Here is a 22,409-nt window from a genome sequence, read left to right on the forward strand (position 1 = left end):
AACAGCATGAAAAGAGCAGCAGAGCCAAGGGGCCACCCCAAAACCAAGGAAGGTACAAAGGTCAACACAAGCAGGAGGGTGATGAGCAGAGAGCAAAACCTGATTGGCAGGGTAAATTTGGGGGCTGTATTCAACGTAAATGGAGCATCCTTTAGAAATCAGAAGTTCAACTCCCCCAAGTGTGACCCTCCAGGGGGTGTGCATCTGAAAGAAGAGAAGGAAACAGAACAGAACGGGATGTCAACTTACCCTACACCCATGCCATGCACCCATTTGAAATCTCCATTGTGAAAGATGACCCTAGGTAATAAGATGTTGTTACCTGTTTTCTGGATCTTTCAGCATTGTAGGACAGGGTATTTACTTTGTTTTTATCCACCAAGTGATAAACACCAGTGATCTGTTAAGATCATAATAGGGCAGAGATTCGAAAGCACCCATATCCTATTCCACATTCCAATTCACAGTCCTAATCTCTCCAGCAGTTCCCCAGTAGTAATGGGAAAAGGAAGCCCAAGGTTTATTGTTGTTGGCTGTGACTTTGAACAAGACCTTTCACAAAACTTTGGTTAGTTAAGTTGGACTCCCTGATGTAGACCTGAGATTTATTTCCCCAAAACCCAAATTCAAATCTTGGGACTTACCACCAAGATGATCTATAATGGAAAGTCAGTGGTGAATGGGAGATGAAGGAATGTGGAGAGGTAGAAAACAGAGAAGGTGGGTGGAGAGGCAGGAAACAGTGAGAAAGGAAATGTGGTTAGCCCACACCCCATGCTGAATGTGAAAAAGAAAACCCTATCCAGAAGTTAGAGAAATGGATCAAGCCTGCTTCCAGGACTCAGCCCGACTCACCTGCTACTGTGGTTACATGGAGAAGTCAGAAAGTGAGTGAGACAGCTGAACTTTGCCTTGGGTGGGGACACAGTCAGAGATGAGTTTTCAGTCTTTTGTACTGACATTTTAGCCTGACAGTTCTGCACCCTCAAGCCATGTGCCCAAGTCCAAGTCCCCAACACAGCTGTGGGCCACCAGAGTGAATATGTAAAAAGGCTCAGGTTCCTACATGATCAAATGATATCAGGATAGCATGGACTAAGAAGTGCCTTGACTTCATTATCTAGAGTGTGATTAGTGAGGTGACAATGAATCCCATGAGTCCATGCTATGCCCAGCTAGCTTCACATTTGAAGGCAAGATGTTTCTCATTGCAATTGGAATCCCTAAGATAACAGGAACCCTCAGTCTATCTTTTATCACACACCTTTTACCTAGAGAGAGGCACTGAGAGGAAAGACATTGATCCCACATCCACTGCCCATCGCCAAAGACTAGTGCTGCCCTCTGCTGGTTACTGAGAGTCATTGGTTAACCCAGAAGCTAGTCAACGCCCTCTCTCCTCTAGGTTGAGAAGGGGCCTGTTGTCAGATAAAGTACAGGGTACCCATCTAAACTTAAATTTGAGATAAACAACAAATAAACTTGTAGAATAAGTTGGCTTTTTTACAATATTTGGGTCTTACTTACACTGAAGACATTTTTGTTGTTTATTTAATGTTCAAAGTAACAGGGTGCTATATTTTTACTTACTAAATCTACAACCCAGAAAGGAGTATCTGTGGTCACAACTCTTTAGCGGATTAGAAGGAAAGAAATTACGTGGCACTGAAGAGCAGGTTGACCCGCTCTTATAGCTGCATCAGGGCAGATGGAAAAGAATTCAGAAGAGAGAACTGTGAGGTAGAGCCAGGTCAGGATCCCGTGCTTCCTGCATGAACAAATCCACACTAGCCTGTTGGTGAATGAAAGACAAAGAGACACCTGACTCAGTTGCCCCATCACCATGGTGGGCATGCAACCTCTTGGCACACTGTGAGTGAGGCCATCCTAGACCAGTGGCCCCAGCTGACCTATGAGCTGACCACAGATGCAGAGTAAGTCCAGCCAAGGTCAGCCAAGTTGGCCTGGTCCTGAACTCCTTAGCTGACCTGAAGATCATGAATCAAATACACACCTATTGCTTCTATCAGCTAAATTTGGGGTTGATTTGTTACTCAGAAAAAGGTAATTGATACAAAAGAAAAGGGATGCTGTGGACAGGCCTTGGGAATTCTGGACTGAGAACACAACATGATATGTCACAGCTCCCAAGTGCACATCCTGGTAGGGCCATCCCCACTGTTCACCCCAAAGACAAAAGCAGCGGGTGTTGAGGTACATGTTCTATTCTATCTCAGGGAACTTGCCAACTGGAAGACATTTGAGCAGGGCTAATGGAATTAGGGATGGAATTTGGTCAAGGGCAATCCACCCACTGGCTGGCCAGCCATGAGCTGTGTGTCCTGGCTCCCAAGATGGCTGGGCCTTTCAACAACTTTCCTGGCAATGTGAAATTGGTGGTGGTGGTGGGGGGTGCAAATGTTGCCACTGTGAAGCTGCAGCCCAAATGTCATGAGTCAGTCATTCAAGGCCATGTGTGAAATGTTCAAAAGAGAATGGAACAGATGCAGAGACACCTGGGAGTTGGATGGCAAGAACTTAGGAGCTTTTCTGGTGATCATCCGAGAGACCCTCAGGCCTCAGGCTGGGTCAGGCACAGGGTGGGTGGCCAGAAGGATATGGGGCCATGTAAGCACTGGTGGAAAAGTGAGAGCTAGCAGGATAACTGGGTCTCTCAGTTCTAGGTGTCCTTCCAACTGCTCATCTGCAGTGACCCTCTGTCTGCGCTGAGTCACTGTGCTCCAGGAGACCCACCTGACCTGCTGAGCACTGAGGTTTATGGACTGGGTGAAGTCGGGGTGGGTGGAGGAGTGGCCATATAGAGTTGCTAGAAGTAGAGTTGCCTATTTGAAGCGACTTTGATGAATCAGGTAAACTTAGTATGATTGAATTCCTAATGTGTGTAAGGCAGGGCTTCCGTGTGTTTATTCTTCCATCAAAAACTACTCTCAAGTCCCTTCCAGGTGGTGCTGGAGCGCTAAGGTTGAGAGAAAGAACAAAATACACAAGACTGCTGTTGTCATGTTTCTGAAGTGATCGTGTGACCCAAAGCCCCTCAAGGGGCTCTGTGAACACATTACTCAGTATTTAAATAGCTTCCCTCCCAGACATTTTACATGAGCAATTATGTCGAAGGAACTAAAAATTCCATGGCACGGCAACTCGCTTTGCTTTGTTTAATCCAGCATTCATTAACATCATTTGACCACAGAAACATCTTTTCTCCTGTCACTTCTTAATATCCCATGCATTTATTTAGTGATCTATGTAACACACGTTAAGGAACAGAGTTCTACGGCCAACATTATGCTGTCAAATGTCCTTTTCATCTATCCCTCCTCCTCTTCTTCCTCTTCCTCCTCGTTTTCCTCCTCCTCCTCCTTTTTCTCCTCCTTCTTCTTCTTCTCCTTCTTCATCCCCTCAAATATTTTTAAAGAACACCCAAGACCTGAAGAGATAGTTGGTCCACCCAAGGTCACCCTGACCCTGGGGTTAAACCTGGACTGAGGCCTTGGCGTCTCCCCGCCTAGACTATCAGGCCACATCTGAAACAGAAACTAGAGAGGCAGCCATCATTGCTGCCTGGTTATGCGAGAGCCTTGGTGTGAAATGCTGTGGGATTTAGAGGCAGGTAGCAGAAAGCCCTCAGGTAAGGGAGAAGTGAAACCAAAGGGCAGGAGAATCTCTTCCCAGCAGCAGAGCTCCTCTGACCAGGAAGCACACAGCAGCCTCCATCACAGGGCACTAAGTGACACTTTGAACCTTGAGAGAGGCTGGACAGGAGGCAGCGGTGGGAAGAGGAGGCTGGATGAACTGGCAGATGGGCAAAAGTGTCATGGGTCACTTGTGAGGAAGCAGTCTTATCTGTCAAAGTGTGTGTCGCCATTTTAGTTACCTCCATTGTCTGTAGTTCCAGCTTCTTGTTCTGGATTCTTGCTAAGCCCCTTTGCCCTCAAAAATTGCCCTCTATGCTGTGTATCTTAACCCCTCCCCCAAGTTAGTATAGAACTTCAGCCAATCGAGAAGATTGTGAACTTTTGATCTGGCCCAATCTAGGTCAAGAGGCAGGGTCAGTCTTATCAGGAATATAAGGACGGACAGACTGCCTGCCCCTTTGTGCGTGCTGTGCCCATGGGCCCATGCACCTTCTGAAAAAGTAAATTTTGCCTTTCTGAAACAACTCTCCATTTCTTTGTCTTCAATTGTGACTCCAGTGGTCTTCAGGGGTCTTATTTCTAACAATTGTTGAAGGATCAGAGTCCCTGGAGAGAAAGGTGTGGACAGGACAGGGCTGGAGCCACAGACTTACTGTCCAAGTGGTAGACTGAGGCCTCCATCCAGACCTCAGCCAGCACCGGTGGATTCTGTCTGCCGGCCTCCCGATGTTGGAGAGATGCCAGCCTTGGCACAGGCATCTTCCTCCCTCTCTATATTCAACCCACCTGGCAGCTGAGGCCTGAGCCTCCAGCACTGGGGCAGCACCAGGAATGTTCCCCCGAGTCTCACCAGTGAGAAAAACAGCCAGACCCCAACTCTGCCTGCAGGGCCTGCTGTCCCTGACTTTGTAACTACCATGGAGCCTCCTTGCCAGTCAGGCTGACTCTGTATCTCCCAAGATTATGGTTTCTTTGTTGTCTTGAACTCCCCAGAAACAGATTCCTTCTTCCAAACGGATTTGGAAAAAATAAGCAATATAACTCAAGATTTCAAATATACAAGAAAGACCATTACAAAAAGTATTGAAGAGTATAGAAATGGGTGTGATCAGTCACCTGCGTTCTCCCCATGCATGTGCTAAGTTCAGGTCCAAGTTCTTGGCTTTTGAGACAAAGGGAAATATCTAAGAGGCAAGAGAAAGCATGTGTGTGTGAGAACATAAAATGCTTTTCTTCTTTCTGGAATCCAGTTCCAGTTGATCTCGGTGTTAGAACAATTCTCTCTGCTCTGGTTTACAAAGGTTCTTGATCACATGACCCATGCGTATGACAGCTCTCTGAAGGTCAAGGAATCGTTACAGGTATCAAACTTACTTGACCAAGCTCCCAAGGTTATCCGATCAACTGGGCTCTGAATCAGGTGAATGAGACCAACAGGAAAGTAAATTGGGGTTGAGACTTTCCCCTGTCTGCCAGAACACGTCTGATTCCACAGAGAGCTTTCTGAGGGGAAATGTGTGTCACAGGTAGATGACATCATTCCTAGAATGGCATCAAGTGTAGTTCAGCAAATCAGACAGAGCTACTCTACCAATGAGGGCTTTTGAATCTCTTCTATAAAACCCACTTTACTAATTTAATGACATGAGTCACATATGATCATTATACACATTTTGTAAAATCCGTGAAGTGATGTGAAAAATAAAATGTAGTCACCCGAAAATGTACAAGTCAGAGTAAGTCCTCTGAGACTTTCATTACATCAAATTCTTATAGAAATGCCTGCAATTTTTGAAAATATACACACACACCAAAATGGGATCCCACTACATATACTGCTTTTTAAATTTAATTTTATTTTTATTGTTATATTATTGTTGTACTGGGGGTACATTGTGACATTTACAAAAGTGCTTGCACTATATCTTAAATTCACCCCCTCAATCATTCTCTTTATCCCTTCTTAGAATAGGTTCAACAAGTCTCATTTTTCATTTTCATACATGAGTACATAATATCTCCACCACATTCACCCTCCCACACCTTTCCTTATAGCTTCTGCCTCCCTCTGGTATCAACACCCAGATAGGACCTGTTATATATACTGCTTTTTCAACTTTAAAAACATAACTTACTATTTTAATGACTGTATCATGTTTCCGTTGTTTTGGTGTTTCATAAATTTTTTTGTATGAAGTCCCCTTTTAATAGATTTATTTTGTTTTCTTATTTTTAAAACACCAAGATGGACTTCTGGTTTCTAGTTACATGTGTCCTAACAACAGTCAAAAGCTGAGCAGACTGGAGAATTGACAGCTCCTCTTGGATCTGCAAGAGAAGCGAGGACACAGGGAGCTTGGAGAGGCAGCAGAGGCTCCCGGCTTCAGTGCTGAATTAGCAAGAACTGGCATGGGAACCAGGACAAGGTAGGGGAACCTGAATTGTAATTGGTGACTTGCTGGAGGCTCAGCGCTCCACAGGGTGGTTGGTGGGGGGAGCAGCTATCCGGGCACCACACCCCCAGGAGCTTGACCTGGTTCTCACAGTGAACATCAAAGCGAAACCCTCTAGTGCTTTCCAGCACTGGTAGGGAAAAAGAACCATTGTGAGACTTACTGGTGCCTTCTGTCCTTACCTTCCAGGGACTCTAGCCAGCCAGAGCCTAACCTACCTGTAGAAAGGGAAATGGCCAGCACCAGCTAGTCCTAGCCATCCTGTTGCCCCTCCCAAAGGGGAGAAAAAAAATAAAAATAAAAAAAAACACTTCACGAGCTCATAGTCCAGAGGGACAGGTTTATTGAAAGACTCAGCCCCAACCCTAGGACTGTAGAACTCTGTCTCTCCCCAACACCTCACGTCCACATTCCTAAAGACCTATTCACAGCAGCTCCTTTCACCTGGTTCATCATGCCTAGCTATCAGGAAAAAGTTACAAAGGCAAAAGCCACACATTTAAGAGACACTCAGAGCAAGCATCAGAATTAGACATAGAGGGACAGATGAAGTAGACTGCATGCAAGAACAGATGAGCAATGTAGGCAGAGAGATAGAAATCCTAGGAAAGAACCATGAAGGCATGGGCGAAGTCCTGAGTTCAAATCCCAGTTCCACTGTTGCAGGAGGGCTCAGTCAAAGACTGAGAGGGCACCAAAGCTTTCTGGAAGCAAGTTTATTAAGCAAGCAGGCAGCAACTCAGCAGACTTATGTCCAAAGGTTGAGCCCTGAGAACAAAGGGGGCTTTTCTTATATACCATTTAAAGCAGGTTACAGAAGTTGGTGGGGGTGGGGGGAAAACAGCTTGTCCCATACACAATCACGTGTTATTTCACTGGCTGCTTTAACCTCTGGGGTGAGGCGACCCTTCTCTGGTCTCCAGGTAACATTCCCAACTCTGGTTTTTCTTTGTTTCACTGGGGAGCTCATTAATCTCTCTTCCCCCTCCCTGCATTCCTGCCACGTTCCTCTCTTTGATGCCCGGATCCACTTCTGGGTTAAAGAGCATCATCTTGATAAAGACAGCAGTACCAGGGGGATTAGGCAGGGTAACATCAAGCATGAGGAACTTTGTCCCTATTAAGGTCTTGAAACCACCTAGGCTTAAGAACTAGCCCCCGAATAGATCACTGGACTCCATCCCTTTCAGGTCTGCATGGGGACGTGGGCAAGCTTTTTTATCTCGTCAGTAATCTCTTTAATGACCTTTTTCAAAAATCATCAATCTGTAAACAGCAGCTACTCAGATTGAGATTATTCTAGGCTACTGTAAATTTAGGGAAGTTAGTCAGCAGGTGAGGTTGGGGCTCCGTGTGATTGGGAGCCTCCCACCACTGAGTCTCCTGAGTAATGTCTTTGTAAAACTATTGTCCCAAGCAGATCAAGTCCCCAACCGGGGTGGAGAACTGGCCTTTTGGACGGGAGATACAGTAATTCCCAATAATAGAGGTTTTTAGGAGCCAAATGCTCTCCCCGTGGTTTTATTAAAGGGCTCTTGTGGGTTTAGCTCTTTTGCCTCCCATGGCCAATGGTCTCTCATATTCACTCCTCCACAAACATAACATGAAGTTACATTCAGAGTTGGTGTTACGGATCAGCAGTGAGAGGAGCAGACTCTTGGTAGTAACTGAGGTGGGAAACTCACTTTGTATCTCCTCCTAAAAGAGTGAAAGACCAGAGTTCTCACGAGCACGGTGAGCTGAAAATGCAGCAAAGTACAGGGGTCTGTTCCCTTCTTATAGATTAAAATGCTAAACTTTTTTTCCCCAACTTTTTAGCCTCTTTCATTGAGGTTGAAAATAGTGAAATTGACAGGGGTACAGGCACCAAGAGTGCAGTCGGGGGGTTGCTTTCCCTTTTTTGTAAAAGAGCGGCAGTTCCATGTGAGGTACGGACCTCCCTTTTAGGCCAAGTTGCCCACCTTTCCCAACCCCAATAAGGGCAGTAGAGTTGTTCATAGTATGCACAACTGGATGTCCCACTGTTATCTTTTGGGGATATATACTTGTCATTTAACCTATAGGTTCTTTTCTAGGCTAGCCTCTAAGGTCCAGTGTTTTTAGCTATTGCAGACACAGGTTTGCTGGGGTCATTAACCCCGATGTAATTAACGCGCTTCCCAGTGCTGGTGAAGGTTTGGACCTCTGGCCATTGCTCTTGAGGGTGACAGATGGGTCAAAACAGATATACTGACCATCACGAAAGCACACTGAGTAGGCGGTGTGGCTGTGGATGCATGACCCAACCGTGCTGCCTCCACAAGAATAATAAACATGGAAAACCAGTTTTGGTAACAGCACTCCCTGCTCAGGTAGTGCACATACATGAGTCACAGTCGAAAGCCTGGGGGTTTCCAGGTAGAGAGCTGGCCAAGATTAGCAAGAAGAATATACAAAAGGGACTCAACCTCAAAGGTGAGATGAGTGACTCCTCAAGCTTCTGCCGTGTGTCGACTAGTCAGCTTCCAAAGTGACCAGAGCAGGGCTGATGTCTTGTTGTCTGTGGTCTCCTGTTGTCTCCTGGGAAGCAGGGTCCTGTCGGGGAATGGCACAGGTGTTGTACGGTGAGGCTGGGTCAGAGATGCACTCCCATTTGAGGGAAGCTGGCTTCACTTGGCTGTGGTGGATCCATGATCTCTGCTACTTTAGCTGTGGTGAGGGTGGACAAAACAACAAAATGACCCCTCCAGTGGGGCTTTGTGGTTGAACATTTCATTCCTTTACCCAAACAGCATCCCCCAGTTTATAATGGTGCATGGGAGTTGTCAGGTTAAGAGGGAGTCTCTCTTTTACCCAGTTATTGATTTTCGAGAGAGTCAATCCAAGGGCCTGTATCTGCTGTCTTAGGGTGAGGTCACCTATTTTCTTAAGTCTCCTTGCTGGCCCTTGACTAAAGGGGGTGGATGCCCAAAAGGAATTTCAAAAGGGGAGGGACCCGTCCATTCGGTGAGGCTATGGGCAGTAATGATCTCATTGTAGGTGGTCTCCTGATATAATTTTTCCAATTACAGTTTTAGAGTCCTGTTTATACATTCTACTTTGCCTGAACTATGGGGGCAGTAGGTCGTGTGTACCTTCCAAATTATTTTAAAGCCCTTAGCCATCAAGTGTACCACCTCAGCCAAAAAAGGCCAGCCCATTGTCTGACCCAATAGCAACAGGTATTCCAAATCAAGGGATAACTTTCTTTAACAGGCACCTGGCCACATCTTGGGATTTCTCAGTCCGAGTGGGGAAGGCTTTTATCCAACCTGAGAAGGTGCAGACAAACACCAGCAAATGTTGGGGATTGTTTCTGGCACACAGACTATACCTTTTATATACTGTCTTACTTATGCTGGAGAGCTTGGGGACATAAAAATGCTGGGCCAGGGTGGTCTCCGGAGCTGTCCACCCTGAGTGAGTTCCTTCATGGAACATTCTCCAACTCCGGTTTTTCTTTGTTTCACTGTAGCACTCATTAATCTCTCTTCCTCCTTCCCTGCCTTCCTGCAACATCATCAATAAAATAAAATAAATTATATTTGAGTTGGGGGTGTGACTCAAGTGGTAGCATTCTACTTCATGCCTAGCAAGCATGAAGTCCTGAGTTCAAACTCCAGTACTTCCAAAAAAAAATGCTAGAGGTGAAAAACATTGTAACAGCAATGAAGAAGGACTTTGATGGGCTTTTGGGGGGGCTGGGTTTTTTTTGAGACAAGGTCTCATTGGCCTTGAACTTTCAATCATCCTGCCTCAGTCTCCCAAGTGCTGGGATTACAGGTATAAGCCAGGATGCCTGGCTTTTGATGGGATTTTTAGTAGATGGGACACAGCTCAGGAAAGAAACTCTGAGCCTGAAGGTCTATCAATAGAAAACTCTAAAACTGAAAAGCTGGGGAACAAAGACAAAAAACAAACAGAGCAAAAAATACACAGTGAGAGCACCACAAATGTGTAGTAATGGGATGCCAGAAGGAGAATAAAGGCAGAAAGGGATAGAAGCAATATTTTGAAGCACTGCAGAATGAGGCTTTCCCCAAATCAATGATATACACAAAAGCCATACACCCAGGAAGCCCAGAGACCACCGAATAGGACAAATGCCAAAAAAAAAAAACCCCACACTTAGATTATTTCATTTTCAAACTGTAGACAAGCTAAGATAAAGAAATTAAAAGAAAAAAACAATTTATCTATAGATAAGTGAAGATAGGGATTGCTTTTGTCTTCTCCTTAGAAACCATGTGAGCAAGAGAGAGGACTGAAATGTGTAGAGAGAAGTACACACCTGTGCTCACACATACTACACACTGAGAATTCTACATCCTGAATTTTTTTTCTCTTTTTAATTTATTTTTATTAGCATATTATTGTTGTACTGGGGGTACACTGTGACATTTACATAAGTGCTTATAATGTATCTTAGTTAAATTTACCCCCACCATCATTCTCCTTTATTCCCTCTTCTCCCATTCTTATAATTATTTCAACAGATCTCTTTTTTCATTTTGATACATGGGTTCATGGGTTCCACCATATTTACCCTCCTACACCTTTTCCTTATTACACCCTGAAAAATTATCCTTTAAAAGGGAAGGAGGCCAGGTGCTGGTGGCTCACTCCTGTAATCCCTGCTACTCAGGAGGCAGAGATCAGGAGGATCACGGTTCAAAGCCGGCCCAGGCAAATAGTTCCACAAGATCCTATCTCAAAAAAATCCTTCACAAAAAAGGGCTGGTGGAGTGGCTCAAGGTGTAGGTCCTGAATTCAAACCCCAGTACTAAAAAAAAAAGTGAAGGGGAAATAGTTAGTCAGATTTCTGTTACTGTAACAAAACACCTGATATAATCAACCTGTGAAGAGGAAAGGTTTGTTTTGGCTCACAGTTTTGAAGGTTCCAGTTTATGCTCAATTGGTTCTGTTACTTTGGCTATGGTGAGGCAGCACATCATGGAAGGAGTGTGTGGCAGGGCCAGAAAACAAGAGAGTGAGGAGGGGCCAGGTTCCCACAATCCCCTGCAAGGTTCCCAATGACCTAAGCAACTCCTATTAGGCTCCACCTCCTAGTTACCACAACTTCCAAATACTGTCAAGCTGGGAACCAAATCTTTAATACTTGAGCCTCTGACAGACATTCAAAATTAAACCAGCAAAGGCTTTCACAGAGAAACGTGAAGTGAAGGAATTTGTTGCCAGGAGACCTTCCTTGTACAAAATGTCAGAAGTCCTTCAGAGAAACCCAGCTCTCCATGAAGGAAGGAAGAACGCTGATGAAGGAAGTAAAGGGGAAATAAAAACATAAACATATGTATTTTTTCTTTTTTGTTAAGACATGGTCTTTCTATGCAGTCTAGGCTGACCTGTAACTTGCTATGTAGCCCACACAGACTTGTGATTCACCTGCCTCAGTCTCCTGAGTGCTGGGATTATGGGCAGCAGCCACCATGCCTGACTCAGAGTATTTTTACCTTAATGTACCTAATAGACAAAACCTTCCAAAATAATAATAGCGATGTATTCGGTCTTGTAACTTTACATATATACCTTACAGATGTACTGCATATGTGCTTCTGTATGCTTTTATGTAAGTGAAATGATGGTCACATTCACGCAAGGGGCATGATGAGGGAAGTGGCATTATAAGGTACTCACACTACCAGTGAGGTATTCTTCCAAAGTGAACTTGAATTAGCTGTAAATATATATTGAAAACTCTAGGGAAACCACTAAAAATAGTAAAAGGAAAAAAAAGAAAACAAAAATAACTGATATGCTAAGAAAGGAGAGAACTTTTTCTTTCTCAAAACTTAAGAAAGTTGTTTTAAATATAAAGACAAATATAAATTAAAAGTAAATGGATGGAGAAATATGTCATGCTGGCAGTTATCAAAAGAAAGTAGAGATAGAGATATTAATTTTAGCCACATGCTTCAAAGCAAAGAAAGTTACTAAGGATAAAGAAGAGTGTTACATAATGATGAAGGAGTCAGTTTTCCAAGAAGACACAGAATCCTTAAAATGTATGTGCCTAACAGTACAGGATCAAGCTATGTAAGGCAAAAACTAACAAACATTAAGGGTCAGTGAGTGAATCCACTATCATGAGTAGTCTCACTATCCATCTGTCAGACACGGACATGGATCCAACAGCAGAATTCAAGACATAGCTGAACTTGATTAGTACATTAATTGACTGGCTATGATTGACATCCATAGACTTCCATTCAGTGACAGACTACACATGGCTTCTGAAACTCACGTGAAACATTCGTCAAGATAGACCACACTCTGAGCTATAAAATACTCCGTAACAAATTGAAAGGACTAGAAATCATATATCATCTACTCTCAGATCTCAGGGGAGTTAAGCTGGAGGTCAGGAACAGAAAGAATTTAACAATCCCAAAATATGTAGAAATTAAACAGACCGTTTCTAAATAACTCATGGATCAAAGAATAAATCTTAAGGAAATTTCAAATATTTTTAACTAAATAAAAATGAAAACATAATTTGTGAAAATTTTAGGTGCAGCAAAAGCAATTCTTAGTGGGAAACTTATAACATCAAATTCATACATTAAATAAAGGGATGATCAAAAATAAATTATTTATGTGCTTATATTGGGAAACTAGGAAAGAAAGAACAAAGTAAATCTAAAGTATCCAGAAGAAAAGAAATAAGAATTAGAGAAGAGATCAATGAAATTGAAAACAGGAAACCAGTAGCGAAAACCAATGAAACTAAAGGCTGGTTCTATGTAAAGCACAATAAAATCAATAAACCTCTAGCTGAGCTAACTTAAAAAAAAAAGCTATTAAGGTCATAAATGAAAGAGGGGACATCACTACAGATCATACGTACCTCAACAGGATGATAATGGAATACTATGAGCAACACTCTAAGTCTACAAGTTTGATAACCTTGATGAAATGATCCAACAAACAGAACTTCCTCAATTTCATAATACCTACAAAGAGAGCCTATACCTCTGAGAAACCCAAAGGCTTTCTGCTAAGATCATGAACAAGGCAAGGCCATGCCCTCTCAGCATTCCTCTTCAACAGCTTACTGGAAGGCCAGGCTAATGCAATAAGACAAGAAAAGGAAAAAAAAAGACATTGGGAAGGAAGAAATAAAATTCTTCTTGTTCACAGATGATGTTATTGTCTATGTAGAAAAATCTGTGGGAACTCATTATAAAAGGGTCTGGGGACATTGCTTAGTGGTACAGCACTTGCCTAGCATGCACAAGGCCCTGAGTTTGCTCACCAGCATTGAAAAAAAAAAAACAGAAAGAGAAAAATAAACAAAGAAAGAATCTATTAAAAAAAACTCTTGGAACTAATAGCAAGTTTGCAGGATATAAGAATATAAAAATCAATCTCTTTCTATATACCAGCAATGAATTAATGGAATTCAAAGCTAAAAACACAAATGAAATGCAATTTTTTTCTTTTACAAAATCAGAGAACAGGAGGGCAGAATAGGTCCTGCATGGGGGGGGGGAGTTGGTACTAGTGGGAGGAGGGAGGAGGTGGAGAAAGGGCATGGGAGGGTGACTATGGTGTAAATACTGCGTACACATGTATGTAAATTGAAAAAAATGAGACTTATTGAACCTATTCCAGGATTGGGGGGAGGAGAAATAAAGAACAGTGGTGGAGGAGGTGAATTCAAGTATATTTGATATACTGTAAGAAATTTGTCAATGCTACAGTGTACCCCCAACCCAGCACAACAATCAAAAAAATATAAAAAACAAAAACAAACATAGTAACATTTATGTTAGCATCCCCCCAAATTATATACTTCGGTATAAGTCTAACAAAATACATACAAGAGCTATATGAGGAAAACTACAAAACTCTTTTGAAGGAAATAAAAGAACTAAATAAATAGAGAGCAAGTCCATATACCTAGATAGGAAGACTCAATATTTCCAAGATATCCATTATTCCCAACTTGATTCATAGCTTCGATGCAATCCCAGTCAAAATTCTAGCAATTTATTTTATAGATTTTGACCAAATGATTCTAAAGTTCATATGAAAATTTGAACAACCTGGAGTAGCCAATCCCATATAGAAGAACAAACTTGGAAGACTGGAGCTATCTGAGTTAAAAACTTACTATCAAGCTATAGCAATTAGACAGTGTGATATTAAAGAATAGATAAATATATCAGTGGAACAGATAAGAGTCCAAAATGTAATCCCACAAAATATAGTCAACCGACAAAAGGAGAGCAAAAAATACACCACCACAAAGTCAGTCTTCCAGCAGGTGGTGCTCAAACAGCAGAACGTCACATGTAAAAAATAAATCTAGACACAAACCTTACAACCTTCAAAACTTAGCTCGAAATATATCATAGGCCTAAATGTAAAAACAAAAAAGTATAAAAGTCCTAGAAAGTAGTAGAGGAAAAGGTCTTCATGACCTTAGGTATGGCGTGACTTTTTAAAAATACACCAAAGCACAATCCATGACAGAAATAGTTGATAAACTGAACTTCATTGAAACTAAAACTTCCTGCTCCTTGAAAGACAAGGGTAAGAGAGTGGGAAGACAAGTCACAGAATGAGAGACAATGCTTGCAGGAGACTTACCTGATACAGAATTGCTCTCCCAAATACACAAAGAACTGTTAAACACGCGACAGAAAGAACACCAACCACCTGGTTAAAAACATGGGCCACTGACCTTAGCAGACATGTTACCAAAGATTTACAGATGGTACGAAAGCATATGGAAAGTGAGGCCCATCAAGTTATCAGGAAAATGCATATTAAAGAAGGGTGCGATACCACTATCAGGAAAGCAGAAAATCCAGAACACTGATGACACCAAATGCCCGTGCAGATGTGGTGTGACAGGAACTCTCATTCATTGCTGGTAGGAATGAAAAATGGTAGAGCCAGCTTGGAAGTGAGTTTGGCTGTCTGTAGGGTCTCTGAAAGAACAGACAGAGATTTTTGTGTGTGTGGTTCTAGGGAATTGAATCCAAGGCCTCATGCATGCTAGGCAAGCCCTGTACCACTGAGCTATATCTCCAGCCCTAGAGTTGCCAATTCCACAGCTTTTTCATTTCACTCCTTATTTTATATTCCTATATGCTCAACCAGAGGGGCTCAGAAGAGTCTGTTACAAAGAGAATTTTTACTTCCATTATCCTGGAGTAAAAGAAGAATAAGAAAAACTGCCTGTGTATTCTGCAAATTATATAAAGAATGACATTCTAATGGCTTTTCCTCAGAGTTAGAAATAACTCTGAGAACCTTTAAAATTGCTGGGAAGAACATTGCTTCCCCTTTTCATTTTCCACCTTGTGACTGGCAGACCGAAGCAATGATTTGGGGGTGTTTCTCTAACACTAGTGCTGTGTTTTCTTAATTTGAGTCCCATAGAAGAGTTTATCACAGATCTATTGTGCATGTGGGTTTCTCCGATGTCTCTGAAGCTGATTTTTCATCAACCTCTAAGACAAGTTTCTCTATGCCCTCCTCCTCCTCCTCTACAAACTTTTTATTCAAATCAAAACTTTTATCACAACTTCTACCAGTCAGAACCAAAGAGCAGTTTAAGGAGGCACCGTAGAGAGGTAACAGAGATCAATCAATCCACCTATCTATCATCTATCTATCTATCTATTTATCTATCTATCTATCTATCTATCTATCTATCTATCTATCTATGGATATATGTGTTTAAATCCCAGCTCCACTATTTACTGTGACCTAAGTGAGTTATTTAAATTGTCTAAACCTCAGTTGCCTTGTGTGTCAACTGGGACAATAATGTCTTTGTTGTATTAATGAACTTAACAACCTACTTTGAGTACTGCATGTCAGTTACTTTACCAAACATTTTGCATGGATTGTCTTATTTAACCCCACAAATAATTGTAACATGTTTGCAATTATCATCTTCCTTTCACCGACGTAAGGAACAGAAGTTCAGAGTCATTTAATAGCTTATTGCTGCAATTCAGGTTCTTGGAAAACACACTCTGAGATTTGCATGCAATCAGCTTATTAAGGAATGAGAAATCATTTTTATGAAGCAGCAAGAAAACCAGGGTTAGACAGAAGGAGAAATTCAAGGCAATCGCAATGGCAACTCTAGGTCCCACAGGACTTTCTGGAATCCATTCTAGATGCACAGATGAAGTCAGTGGGGTGTGGATTTCTTCCCAGAGTGGTTGTAACTGAAGGCATTGCAGTTTCCTGCAGTACAGAATAATTTTCAAAAGAAAGAATCATGAGCTGTCAGCAGCCAGCAGTGTCAGCAGCTGCATGAATTTGAACCCTGGTCCTGAAGAGATTCAACAGCACACAGCATCCTCCACCAAGTGCAACAGGGTTAATGAGTGGTGGAGTCAGAACTCAGAGACAGCTCCATGTCCTTCCAAAGCTCCTGCTTTTTCCCACTCTCCCACACCATTGTTGCCTTATGTAAATTTCACAGAACATACAAAGTACTAATTAAATGTTGATTTCTGTATTGATCTAGTTCCAATCAGGAGGCAGAAACCAAATTGTGATTTAAACAGGGGAAGTTTCATACAAAGAGTCAGTAAGCTCAGAGAGTAACTGAAATGTAAGAGAACTCTATAAAACATTCTAGAACTGATGGAGAATAGGCAAGGAAAGATGCACTTGAGAGGGAGGGTCCTCACTGGAAAAGGCACTGTTGTAGCATGCTGGGTGCGAGTCAAGTTTGCTGGACTTTCTAGGCTGGAGCTGGTCTCCAGACATGCAGAGGCTGTGAAGGATCTGGCAGAGACAGGAGGACTGGTGATGTTCATACTGGGAGAGCCAAGCATCAGAATGGCCATGGGAGACAAAACTTTGAAGGGGAAAGCAATTAGAGGGACATGAGGCAGCAGTCCCACGGCCTGGAACACATGGAGTCTGTGTAGAGGAAGCTGTGATAAGTGGTTGGCATGCTGGGCCAGGGCTGTGAGCCTATGTTTGGGACAGAACACCACCAGATGTCCCCACACGTACACTGTCTGGTTCCCCCTGCGATGCCTCTCTAGCGCCCCCTATTGAGAAAGCTGAACGTTACGCTCAATGTAAAGGACAGAAGCTTAAAGGAATCTCTTCCTTTATCACAGTGCACGTATTCAAGGGTGAATTTGGAGGTAAGAGGCAATAAATTAATAACTGGCATGAAGACACATTGTCATAGACCAGAATCATGAAGAGACTCAATTATTTTTTAAAAAAATAGATAAAAAACAGAAAACTTTGCAAACTGCTGTGCCTTGAATTTTTCCTGAAGTGCAATTAGCCTGCCCTGTTCTCCTCCTGAGTGAGGATGTGGTGAAAGTGTTAGCCCCTTGGAACAATGCCTGCCCCATAACAGGTGCTGTGCAGGTGTTACTTAAATGGAAGTAAATGCCTTCTATGCCTGAGTGAGGACATTTCCTGCCTCCTGCAAGATCTTCCTCAAAGCACTGAAAACCACAGCAGGACGATGACAGTTATTAAACCAAGTTCTAGGAAAGGATAAAAGTCCAGAAAGATAAGTTGGGGCCCCCATTGTTAAGTGAATGCTGATAGTAATGAAAGGAATATGAGGTCTCAGCGGGCCCCAACCCCCTTGTTGGAGAAACCAGTACCAAACATCCCATGTAGATAAGATAAGCAATGCGGCAGGGCTCAGTTAGGGCATATAGAATGTGAGGAATGCAAGATGTGAGATACGAGCAAGATGTGAGGTACGAGCAAGATGTGAAGTACGTGCAGGATGTGCTCTGCCTGCTTGTCTAATGTTGATAACAAAAATATGCACGCCACTGCAGTCTATATAAGATTTCCCCCTAAGAGGCTCAGGGTCTTGCTTTCCTAACCGGTCCTGCGTGTCCGTGTGGGAGCTCGACCCTGGCTAGCCAGTCCAATAAACTCTGCTTTGTTGATTGCATTCACGCCTGGCTCTCTGTCTCTCGGGGGAATAGGATTCCGGGTCCTAACATTTGGAGGTCCCACCGAGATTTCATTTTCTCGAGAGACAGAACCTGCCTGCGAGAAAGCAGGGGCGATCCCAAGTCCTAGGCGTTGGGAGGGGATCCCAGACCCTCATTTGGAGGAACTTGAGTGTTCCATTTGGGCCGCAGCGGGGATTCGGCCAATCCCCAGGGAGATTCATTCTGGGAATCTTGCAAGGAGGACCACAGGGTCCTATTGGGAGAGGCTTTCCTCTCATTTGGGCTCGAGCATTTTAGGAACCCTGGCGCCAGGTGAAGAACTAATTGAGCTAGTCGACCGACCACCCGTCAAGTGGACGCCTTTCGGCCTGATATCCCAGTTGGACGGTGAGGAGGTTGAATGGGGTGCGCACCAGTGTGAGAGAAGGACCGGTCCGAGCGAGTGCTGGAGAGTGTTGTGTGTGTGTGGAATTATTGTTGCCTTTACCCTTTTTGTTCTATCTCTCTTGGTGTTTGAGTCTCCTTCCACAATGGGACAGGGACAAACAACCCCAAAGTCTCTGATCCTTTCTCACTTTCCAGAAGTTAAAGAAAGGGCCTTAAATGCGGGTCTGGTCATCAAGAAAGGTAAGTTCGACACCTTTTGTTCTGCAGAGTGGCCCACCTTTGGAGTCGGGTGGCCCATTCAAGGTTCCCTCTCCCTAGACCTGATCACTAAGGTTAAAGCAGTCATTTTTCAGCCAGACAATCGAGGCCATCCAGACCAAGTTCCTTACATTTTGGTTTGGGAGGATCTGGTGAGGAACCCTCCCCCTTGGTTAACAGTTTTTCTGACCCACCCCTCCAGTTCGGCCCCCGGGGCTAAAACCCCAGTCACGCCCGCCTTGGTCATAAAGGAGGAGGAAAAACTTCCTCTTCCCACCTTGACCGGTCCTCAAATTAGGGCATCTCCTTCACCATCTCTGGTCTTACCAGAGAGTTCCCCCCTTTACCCATCCCTCGCAGGGGCAGAGGAAGATCGGCCGCCTCCATACGTGACTCCCCCTGGCCAAGCCAGTGCCCCGGAGGAGGAAATTTCCTCATCCTCCTCAACAAGACTGGCAGCAGGAGGAGGAATGGGTCGAAGACTTTGCCCCCGAGGGATCCGAGAAAGGGAGGGGGAAGACGGGCCCCCCCTCATCAACACAGGGGGAGAAAACTGTCCCTACACTTCCAGTCCGGATGGTGGGCCAAGGGGGACCGGGAGGAGGGCAACAGTTTCAGTACTGGCCCTTCTCCTCCAGTGATCTATATAACTGGAGGACGCAGAACCCGCCCTTTTCTGAAGACCCCAAGTGTCTCATAGATCTCCTGGAGTCCATCATGCATACACACCGCCCCACTTGGATGACTGTCATCAGCTGCTCAATACTCTTTTTACGACGGAGGAACGAGAGCGCATCCTCAACGAAGCGAGGAAGAATGTCTTGGGGGATAATGGGAGACCCACAACTCTCCAACCGGCCATAGACGAGGCTTTTCCCCTACGCCGCCCTGATTGGGATTTCGGGACCACAGAAGGTAGGGAGCGTCTTCGGATCTACCGCCAGACTCTTATGGCCGGTCTCCGAGCGGCCGCTAGAAGGCCCACCAATTTTGCAAAAGTAAAAGCAGTCATTCAAGGGGAAAACGAAAGCCCAGCCGGTTTCTTAGAGCACCTCCATGAGGCATACCGTCAGTACACCCCGATTGACCCTGAGGCGGACCTCCACCGGTCTGCTGTGGTACTCTCATTCATTAATCAGGCAGCCCCAGACATTAGGAGAAAACTCAATAAACAGGAAAACTTAGGGGAGATGACTATAAGGGAAATGCTACAGGTAGCAGAAAAGGTCTTTACCGCTAGGGAAACTCCAGAAGAAAGGGAGGAAAGACAGAGAAAGGAAGACAGGGAAGCCCAGGAGAAATTGAGAAAGGAGGACCGGGAGTTCCAGGCTAAGGAAAACCGAAAGCAACAGAGAGAAATGGCTCGTATTTTCCTAGCGGGTGTCCGGGACCAACCCAGAGGAGGGGGCCACGCCAGGACCCCGGATAAGGAACACTGTTTTTACTGTAAGGAAACGGGGCATTGGAAGAGAGAATGTCCTAAGTTAAAGGGAAGAAGAGGGTTTGGAAGGAGACCGGGGGAAAACAGGGAAAGGGAACGAGCAGTAGAGCAGGCCAGAGTCCTACTAGCCGGAGAAGAGGACTGAAGGAGACGGGGCTCAGACCCCCTCCCCGAGTCCTGGGTAACAATGCATGTGGAGGGGAAGCCGATGGGGTTCATGGTGGATACCGGCGCCCAATATTCGGTTTTAAACAAGGCACATGGACCTTTGAACAAGGCACGAACAAGTGTTGTTCAGGGGGCCACCGGTACGCAGTTATGTACATGGACTACCAAAAGAAAGGTGAACTTAGGAAAACACCAGGTCACACACTCCTTCTTGGTCGTCCCTGAGAGCCCCGCTCCCCTGCTCGGACGGGACCTACTCACCAAAATAGGGGCCCATATCCATTTTGAACCAGATGGAATAATTGTGACTGATCGAGAAGGGAGCCCGATTCATGTCTTGTCCCTATCATTGGCTGACGAGCATCGTCTGTTTGAGAGTCAACAGGAACCAGGAGGGGACATGACTCATTGGGTAAAAAGATTTCCCACGGCCTGGGCGGAGACTGCGGGAACCGGCCTCGCCAAACACCTCCCGCCCGTAGTTATACAATTGAAGGCTTCTGCTCTCCCCATTCGGGTGAAACAGTATCCTATGCCTGAGGAGGCCCGAAGAGGCATAGCCCCTCATATCCACAGGCTAATAAAGGAAGGAGTACTGCGACCTTGTCAGTCTGCCTGGAATACTCCTCTGCTCCCCGTCCGAAAGCCGGGAAGCGGGGACTATAGGCCTGTGCAAGACCTACGAAAGGTAAACGAGCGGACGGAGGACATTCATCCCACCGTTCCGAATCCCTATACCTTGCTCAGCCACCTACCCCCCTCGCAAGTATGGTATACAACCCTTGATTTGAAAGATGCTTTCTTCAGCATTCCATTGTCAGAAATTAGTCAGCCGCTATTTGCTTTCGAATGGCAAGAAGATGGGGGCCAATCCGGACAGCTCACTTGGACCAGACTGCCGCAAGGATTTAAAAACTCTCCCACCCTGTTTAATGAGGCCCTGAGCCAGGACCTGGAACCTTTTCGTCGGAGCCACCCACGAGTCACTCTATTACAGTATGTTGATGACTTACTGTTAGCGGCAGAAACCCGAGAGGAGTGCATCAAGGCTACTGAACACCTGCTAACGGAATTAGGTGAGCTGGGGTATCGGGCAAGTGCCAAGAAAACTCACATCTGTAAAAGGTCAGTGACATATTTGGGTTATCGGATTGCAGATGGGGCAAGGTGGCTGACTGATGCCATGAAACAGACTATTCTGGCTATCCCATCCCCGACATCCACTAGGGGGGTGAGAGAATTCCTGGGCTCCGCGGGGTTCTGTAGACTCTGGATTCCAGGATTTGCGGAAATAGCCAGACCCCTATATGAGGCCACCAAAGAAGCTCCAGATTGGAGTTGGGGAGAGAGAGAACAACAGGCCTTTGATCAGCTAAAAGACGCTCTTTTGCAGGCCCCTGCCTTAGCCTTGCCAGATCCTACAAGACCATTCACTCTGTTTGTAGATGAGAAAAAGGGGGTAGCCAAAGGAGTCTTGACCCAACAGCTAGGTCCCTGGAAGAGACCAGTGGCATACTTTTCCAAGAAATTAGACGCAGTAGCGGCAGGATGGCCCCCCTGCCTCCGCATCATAGCGGCCATTGCCGTGCTGGTGAGAGAAGCCGATAAACTAACCTTTGGACAGGCCCTCTGGGTAACGGCCCCTCACCCGGTGGAGGGAATCCTTAAACAACCCCCTGGGAAATGGATGACGAATGCCAGGCTCACCCATTACCAGGGGCTCTTGTTGGATTCCCCTCGGATCACATTCACAGATCCCGTAATCCTGAACCCTGCCACCTTGTTGCCTAACCCGGAACTGCAGACACCTGTCCATAACTGCAAAGAATTCCTCTCCGAAGTTACACAGGTACGGGCTGACCTAAAGGATACCCCCCTGTCCGGCTGCAAATTAAACTGGTACACGGATGGAAGCAGTTTTTTCCAAGATGGAGCCCGAAGGGCAGGGGCAGCTGTAGTCGACCAAGAAGGAAATACGGTATGGAGCAGCGCCCTCCCACCCGGAACATCAGCCCAAAAAGCGGAATTAATTGCCTTGGCAGAGGCCCTGGAGAGGGCAAAAGGAAAGCGAGTCAATATCTACACCGATAGC

At 44.8% G+C, this 22,409-nt stretch overlaps 1 long non-coding RNA gene across 3 annotated transcripts in view; it reads right to left on the minus strand.

Moving 5' to 3' along the window:
• Positions 1-5,764: 5,764 nt before the first annotated feature.
• Positions 5,765-22,409, minus strand: part of LOC141421494 (uncharacterized) — a 36,664-nt gene continuing 20,019 nt past the window's right edge. For all 3 annotated transcript variants that reach the window (XR_012446049.1, XR_012446048.1, XR_012446047.1), the window contains 2 exons: positions 9,462-9,637; positions 5,765-8,797 (listed from right to left, as the gene is read on the minus strand). This is a non-coding gene — a long non-coding RNA (uncharacterized lncRNA). The remainder of the gene's footprint in view (positions 8,798-9,461; positions 9,638-22,409) is intronic.

The sequence above is a fragment of the Castor canadensis genome, chromosome 3 (genome assembly GCF_047511655.1).
Source record: "Castor canadensis chromosome 3, mCasCan1.hap1v2, whole genome shotgun sequence".
Lineage (NCBI taxonomy): Eukaryota > Metazoa > Chordata > Mammalia > Rodentia > Castoridae > Castor > Castor canadensis.